Consider the following 9,116-nt stretch of genomic DNA (forward strand, 5'->3'; position numbering starts at 1 on the left):
TATGCTTGGGACGTCTTCTATTACATTTTTTTTAGTTATTTTCTTTTATTGTAATTGTTAGTGATTTTGTTGTATCTATATTTTTATGATTCAATGTTGTTGAGGTAAAATGTATATAATGAAGCTGAGTGACAGTCGATAGTGTTCACTGTAGGCTGTTATTGAGGTAGTTTAATTATTTACCTTCTTTGGTTTGGTAATTTAATGAAAAAAAATTTAGACTTTTAATGTGTTGTTATATTGTAGATAATATGGTCTATATATAGAAACTAATCCTTGGACTTTGAAGACCAGTTTGGATACGAGTGAACCAATTTAATCCTTAAAATGTGGAGAGTCAATCGAGATTGTGTTGTTAATTTTTTTGAGCATATATTTGATTGATTGTGCTTTAGATGTTTATGTTGTAATAGCTATTTTTAAGGAGTTATTTTGTATTCACTTAGATTTTATGTTAGTAAGCCAAAATTGATATATGCTTTAAGGCTTATCTAGGTTTTATATGAGAGTTTATTTAAAGCACTTTAATCTATTCATTGAGGAGCTGTTTTTGTAAAAGAGTGCAAACTGTTGTAGCGACGTAAAAATTTAGCTTGGTCGCTAATTGTGGCGATTTAGTGAAAACTTGAAAAACTAAAGTTTGATTTTAAAATACAGAGGGAGTCGCCACTGATCTTTTTTCTAGGTGTGATCGAACACCTAATAAATCATCTTCTTTTAAAAGAAAGTTCATTTTTTAAATAAAAAGAAGGCCGAGTTTAGGTCTACGCCAAAAACCAAAGTAAAGTTGGGTTCGAGAGTCGGTTACGTGCGAGGAAGGTATTAGCACCCTCGCAACGCCCAAAATTGGTATCTTTATTAAACACGTGTTGTTTTGATTTTCAAAAATACGAATTCAATTTGACATTTAAACGTGATCCGTTTCAGAAATGAGAATCTTTAGTTTTCGGTTTTTTTGAAGGGTGTCCCATTTTTAACACAAGCCGACGAATTTCACCCAACATAGCGATGAAATCGATGGCTTAATGTTAAATCGGTACATTACCTTATTTTTGAAATTAATTAAAACATGAGAAAAAATATTTCTAAAGTGAGAATTTAAAAATAAATAAACGACACAAACAATGATATCATTAATGAAAAATATTAACATGGAATATTAGAAATTAGAATAACAATAATGATGATGTTTACAAAAAAGAAAATAAAAACAAATCATGTACTAATAAAAAAAAGATATATTTGGAAATAATAATATAAAATAATATGTACATAAAAGATACTCATATATATGCATATAATAAGAGTATATAATAATAATAATAATAATAATAATAATAATATCTACAAGAAAAGAAAATACTAGGAAACGCACAAAAAAAAATATAAAATATTTACAACAATTATATAAAATAATGATATGTACAAAAAATATATATATGCATATATAAGTTAATAATGATAATGATAATAATAAAAGAATATGTAAATATATATATAACTTAATAATATTAAAAATAAAATAATAGGTAAGAATAGTAAAAAGGGTAAATATATAGTAAACACAATATTAAAATAATACTATAAATAAACACGACATACATATAATGAAAACACACAATAATACTAATATTGATAATGATAGCAATAATAATACTAATATAATAAATGTACTAGTGATAATAATATAATAATGGTAGTATGAATAATTATATATTCAAAAAATAATAATAAATAATAATGATATATGAATATATACATATATGTATTAAAATATATACATGATATATATAAAAAATACAATATTAAAAAGGTAAACATACGTAATATAAAAAAAATGCATATATAATATAATGTTAAAATATTTACATAATATATACATACATAATATCAATGTTGAAAACATCTATTAATAATGTCACATAAATATGTACCTATATATATACATAAAAAATATATAATAATATTAAAAATACATACATAGTATATATACATATAATATAATTATTAAGAAAATACATACAATATATAGTATTAAGAATATACACAATACGTAGGGTATTAAAAAAATAGTATTAAAAAACATAATATACACATATTAGAAATGTTAATAATATGTTACAAAACAATTATTAATAATATTGCATAAACACATGCATATATATTATATAATAGAACGTATACTAACAATAATAATAACAATAAAAGGATGTATGTACACCGAAAAATACATAATAATATTAAAATAAAATAAGTGATAATAGTGAAAATCATAGGCATAATAATAAATATAATAATATATGAAATAATACTATATGTAAAAAATATGTATTGGTATTAACAACAAATATAATATAGATAAAAATAGATATAATAATAATATACGTAATATGGTATAAAAAATATGTATGTATGTAATAGTATTCAAGAATATATACGTAAGATAATATAAAAATATGTACATAGAATAGCATAAGAAATATATGTAACTAATAATATTAAAATATATACATAATATGTAAAATACAATATATTAAAAAGATTAATATATAAAAAATGTATACATAACATAGAATTAAAATATGATATTTAAAATAATACTAAATATAATATAATAGTAATAATAATAATAGCAATAATAAATGTAATAATATATAAAAGATAATACTATATATAAAAAGTATATATATGCATATGTAATGAAACGTACACTAACATTAATAATAATGATGAAAATATCAATAATAATAAACATAATAATAATAAATAATATTAAAATAATTAATTTAATACTAAAGAAATGAATATAAATCAAAAAAAGACTAAAATTGGAAGAAAGGTAGAATTCTGGGGTAAATTTTAAAATAAATAAAGGGAAAAGGACCCATCTGGATGCACGCAAAACGGCCGAGGACCAAAAGCGCAAATATTCCTTCCCACTAAAACACCACACATCAGTGGGGACTAAATTGAAAAGCGCGACAACTTCATGGGAAAAATTTTAAAATAAGAAAAACTTGATTTCAAAAGCTTGAAAAAGCGGAAGGACCGCACGCACAAATTCCCCCTTTTCCAAAAACACGCGGATCCTGAGGTGGGTCAGGTCGGACCGGGTCGCATCAAAACGATGTCGTTTTGAGGTTTAAAGGCCAACTCCAAAACGACGACGTCGTTTTGGGGGCTATAAAAGGTCCAAAATTTGCAAAAAAAAAAAAGGAAGAGAGAAGGGAGAGGGAGGGGAAGGGGGATTTCCGGCCAATGGCCGGTCATCGGTTCGATCGCCGAACCACCGTCGCCGGCGCCGGCCACAGTGAACGGTGGTCGGAAAATGTAAATTTTTATTTTTTTGTATTATATTTATATATATATATATGTTTTTGATATATATATATGTGAAAAAATGAAACCAAAACAGAATTTAAAATGAAAAAAAAGAATAATCACCTTAGGCTTTTCACACTTTTGATACTTTGATCTTTGGTATTCGGTTTGTTTGGAGGCTATTCTTGTATTTAAATGCTGATTGAATTGCTATTCTTACTCTGAAATTGAATGTTTTTCTTATTTGTGTTTGAATTGCCGAAGAAGAAACAAAAAATTTAGACTTGGCTTTTTATAGCCATACAATTTTTTTTTATTAGTTTCTGTCTCCTTTTAATTTCTTGCAAGTGCAGAGGGTGGGTGGTGGACGTGACCTTGGGCGGTGGCCGCAGCATCAGAGGGCAGGTGGCTAGTGGCCAGTGGAGTTGGTGCTGATTAGGGTTAGGTATTTTGTTTTTTTGTTTTGAGTTTGGGCTGTGGGTTGTTTGTAATGGGTTAGGGATTTATTTTAGGTAATTGGGTTTGATTGTAATGGGTCTTGGTATGGGTTGGGGTAGGTTTAGGTTAAAATGGGCCTGAGATTATTTGAGCTTCTACAGCTGCCTCTCTTTGCTTATTGTCGTGCAACGACAATAGAACATGTAGAAGACCCATTTTGCCCTGGCCTTTGAAATTATTTAAATTGTTTGCAGTCCATAAAACAAACTACCCAAGCCCAAAATCCAAAATAACAAGACCCAACAAAATATGGCCCAAATGACCCAAAAAAACCCCCCCAAACCCTAGCCTGCTGCCTAGTGCAGACACCAGCAGCTTCTGCCTAGCCTCCATGCTCCACAACGGCCTCCACGCCTACGAACGGTTTCTCCACACCATGCACACCTGCAACAAACGAAAACCACAACAGCAAATGACAGCAAAGATAGCCGAATTACAGCAATCAAATAGAGGAGAAAAAGGGAAAAATTGTAAATATTATATTTCATTTTTGGCTATAAAAAGCCATTGTAAATATTGATTTTGGGGGATACAAATCTGTACAGAGCAGTTTGAATAGAAAAAAGAGAACAGTTCAAGAGGTGATTTTAAATCTCATTTTTCTGTAGATTTTGCTTCGAGTTCTTTGTTTTTTTTTGTTATTTGTATGTGTAAAAAATAAAATAAACAGAAGCAAAAATACTTATCTTCTTGAGGAGCCTTCGAATCATTGTTTACTTCGTTGAAATCGAAGCTCTGATGGGGATTCAGGGGGGTTCGATTTGATAACGTGGAGGCAAAGAGTGAAGAACCTTTTGGTTCAGTCGATTGAAGGGGAAGAGAGTTGAAAAATTTTGAGAGAAAAGGATTTTGAAAGCTGTTTTGAGAAGAATAACCGGTCAAAGGTTATTATGGCCTTGCCTTTTCACCTTGAAAGGTCAATTTGCGGGCTGAGTCCCTCTTATCCTGCATTGATTTGTTTTTCAGCCTTGATTTTGTTTGTTTGTTTTTACATTTTCCCTGTGATTAACGCACTGATGCAATTTGGTCCTTGTTTAAATGCCACATTTCGAAGCTTGGGATATTTGTATTTTAGATCCTTGACCATTAGTGCATGTTTCATCTTAGTTTAATCTTTGGTTTTATTAATTTTATTTGTTTATAGATCATCCTCTTAATCTTATTTTTATTTCAATCAAGTTTTTATTTACTTATTTATGCTTTTATTCATTTTTATTTAAGATTTCATTATTTGTTTTTTAATAATATAGTATTAAATATTACTTTAATTTGTTATTTCTTTCATTTGTATAATTGCTTCTTGAAATTGTTTTGTTATGTTAATATACCTTTGCTTTAAAATTTTAATTGATATTGATCTAAAAATAATTTTATACATTGTTATTATATTGTTGGTGAATTTTACGTGTATATATATATACATATATATATTTTATATGTTGATATGTTGATATATATTCTTTTAACTCTAAATATAATTTATTTCTTTTAAGTATTTTATTGAAATCGAACACTGTTTTATATTATTATTCTTGTATATGTATTTATTTATATCAAGTTTTCACCTTATATATTATTAATCCTATGTTATTTTATACATATAATTTTTTTTATTTTTATTTTTTTTAAATCTACTTGTATACGTAATTACTTTTTTAAAATCTATTGCAAATATAATTTATGATTAAATTAATTTAATCTTATAATTCACATTTTAATTCCATGTTATCTTAGCATACAATTGTTTCTAAAATTTATTCATATGTAAATAACTCATATTAAATTATTTTTTATTATAGCTCACGTTATCGATTTCATATTAATGTTTTTTTATGTATATATATTTTCCTCTTTTAAATTTATTTATGTGTATAATATATTTCTTTTAAGAACCATATTTTAACTCATATAATTTATTTATTGTATATACTCTCATATTTTATTATCCTTATACATGTACTATTTATATATTTCATCAATCCAAATTAATTTATTACATGTAAAATTATGTTATATATTATTTGTTTTAAAATTGCCCTTTATAAATATAGCTTTATGAATATATACCATTAAATTTATGTATTTTGTAAATATAGTTTTTTTTTTACCCTTTTGTGTGAATGATTAGATTTTTTTTTAAGATTCGTTACATGTATAATTACTTTTTTTTATATACATTATTAATTTCATGACATCTTTTACCAATAATTATTTCCAAATTTATTTATGCATATTTTACAAATTTGCTATGTACATTATATCTTATCATGTGTTGTATTTGTCTTTCATATTCTATACATTATTTAAGTTATCATGTGAATTATCAATTTTTTCGAATGAATTTGTGTTTTAAATATTTCATATATAATTTGATTTGAACTTTGCATTTTTATCATAGTTATTTTCAATAAACATGTTTTTTAAGCAAATTTCTAAATTTCTGTTATTAAAAAATTCTGAAATAAGGCAATATCTAATGTTTAGGGGAATTCGGAAAATCGTGCTCAATCGTACTGGGCATGACTTTTCCGGAGAACCAAATATTTGGATAACCCTTTTATAATTTTAATGTATGGTTTTTTTAAAAATCGAAAATCGATCGCATCCTAAAGGTATAAGGGATCGTATCCAATCGTACTGGGTATGGAACCGCATATCTTTGGAACGAGAGATTTTTGACCACTAATTTGAGCTATTCAAACTTTTTTTTATATACTTCAGAAAATCTTCTCTTTAAAGAAAAACCTTTTGATATAGGGACAACATCAAATCAATTTGGTACCAATTTTTGGGCGTAATGAGGGTGCTAACCCTTCCTCATACGTAACCGGCTCCCGAACCCATTTTTAAAATTTTTGTGGACCAGAATTGTTTTAAAATGTTTTATTAGGTGATCCAACCACACCTAAACAAAAGGTTGGTGGCGACTCCACACTTGGTTTTAAAAGTCGATCCCCGTTGCTTTCAAAATATAAAAAGGGTTTCGACAGAGCAAAGATTTTCAAAGAAGACCAAATTTGTCCAGTCTTGCCGAGTTTTGACTTGCTTTGGTGCTCTTCTTGTTCAGGTAGTCTCTTTCCAGCCCACCTCATCTTGTAGCTTTGGTTCAATCCACCGCATTTTCTGATATATGCCTTGTAGCTTCGATCTCTTCCAATGTAACTTCAAGGATATGAGATTTGTGGCTTCGATCTGCTTCACTGTAACTTCAGAAAGATAAGATCTACAACCTCAATTTGCTCTTCTACCGCTTCAGTGAGATAAGGTTTGTAGTCTTCTCTTCTGTAACTTTATAAAGGCAAGATCTAATATCCTCGATCAGCTCCATTGCAACTTCAGGGAGACAAAATCTGGTGTCTTCAATCAGCTCCAATCTTTATTCTTTACTCAGCATGTGATCTTGAGCTCACTCTCGCAATATGAGTTGGTCTTTTGAAACTTCACTTGAAAAGTAGCTTTTGAAAATACCTCGTCATGTGACCCGAGGCTCAACTCACCTCTCGCAATATGAATTGATTTTTTTTGAAAAAATACAAATTGAAAAAACAAAAATTGAAAACTCCTCAGCATGTGAGCCGAGGCTCAACTCACTTCTCGCAATATGAGTTGATTTTTGACAAACAGAAATTGAAAATACCTCAGCGTGTCCTAAGGCTCAACTCACCTCTCGCAATATGAGTTGATTTTTTTGAAAAACTGAAATTGGAAATACCTCGGCGTGTGACCCGAGGCTCAACTCGCCTCTCGCAATATGAGTTGATTTTTTTGAAACACATAAATTGAAAAGCAGAAATTGAAAATACCTCAGCATGTCTTGAGGCTCAAGAGTTAAAATGTATTTTTCTCTTTCTACTCAAAAGATAGTAAATTAGTCTTTATACGAGTAAAATGTCCTTATACATTAATATGAAGTACACGTGACATGCCATGTGTAACTGTTTAGTTATTCTATCAGTTACGTTAGTTTTTAATAGTAAAAATTGATAAAATTTTTAATAGAAATGACAATTTTGCTCTTTGATCTAACCTATAGGGATTACTTTGCTCATGTTTTAAGTAATATGGACAAAATACAACTTAACTACGACTACAAGTGCCTTCATAGTACTTTTACCAAATTTTCATTTTTAGTTTTTTTTTGAGAAAATGAAACACTAAAGAAAATGCATTTTGTTGAAAATTCTGAAAATGATTTTTAGAAAATGAAAATAAAAATATGTAAAAATTAGAAAAAAAATTATTTTTACTAATTTTTTTAAATTGAAAAAAAGAATTGCTAACAATGACTTCTAACTTTAAATTTGATTAATATAAATGTAATTATTTTTATTTTATTTCTTATGTTTTTATTATAAGAAAACAGTGTACAAATATGTTTTCATATTTTCATTATTAAAAATAATTTTTTATTTTTATTTACTAAATACATTTTTCAATTAGAAAAACAGAAAATCAAAATTAGTTTCTAAAAATGGAAACAAAAAAAAATATTTTTATGGAAAAATAGTTGGACTTTATATATTAAAAAGATATTCAACACACAAACATAATAACGGATAATAAAACCAAGAAAGAGAAAAAGGTGCATGAGGAAATAAACCGATCCCTCAAGAATCAACGAAAATCCAGCAAAAAACAAAAATGAGCTACTCGACTCCATTCAAGGCATCAAAAACAATAAGAAAACCAAAAGCCCATCAGAAACCAACATCATAATAAGTAAGATGATGTTGGCCCTTATCTGCACACTTTTGCTCCTAACAGTAACTCTTCCTGCTTTGCCAATCTCATAAGAGATGAGAGTCATTCACTACAAATCAAAAAGATGTAAGGACTGATCCCCCCCCCCTTCATTAATAACAATCGAATAAAAGACAGTAGTTATGCAATACATAATGAAATCCACCCATGAGACAACGAAGTTCATCTTTAACACCATATTCCATAGAAAATGTCATTTAGCCCTGTCATAGGTTTTACTCATATTGAGTTTGAGTGCAAAGAAACATTTTCTTCTAATTTTTGTTGCTTGAATCCTCGAAACAAAGGCACTCTATGTTTCATCTATACAAACATTCATAACTTTTTGTAATCAATTAACAATAGTTTTTGATATAATCTTATAATCTTATAAAATGAGACTCGTTAATTCGATTTAACTCAATACATTTTTACTCTGTTGGATAAAACGTAACCCTAAAGCAGATTCAAGGCAAGGAAAATGTGGGAGTTTATAACACCGTAGAAAGTGCCTTGGAGTAAAATTGTTTGGGGGAGCCTCTCAATTCCTAGGCATT

The sequence above is a fragment of the Gossypium hirsutum genome, chromosome A02 (genome assembly GCF_007990345.1).
Source record: "Gossypium hirsutum isolate 1008001.06 chromosome A02, Gossypium_hirsutum_v2.1, whole genome shotgun sequence".
NCBI classification, from domain to species: Eukaryota; Viridiplantae; Streptophyta; class Magnoliopsida; order Malvales; family Malvaceae; genus Gossypium; species Gossypium hirsutum.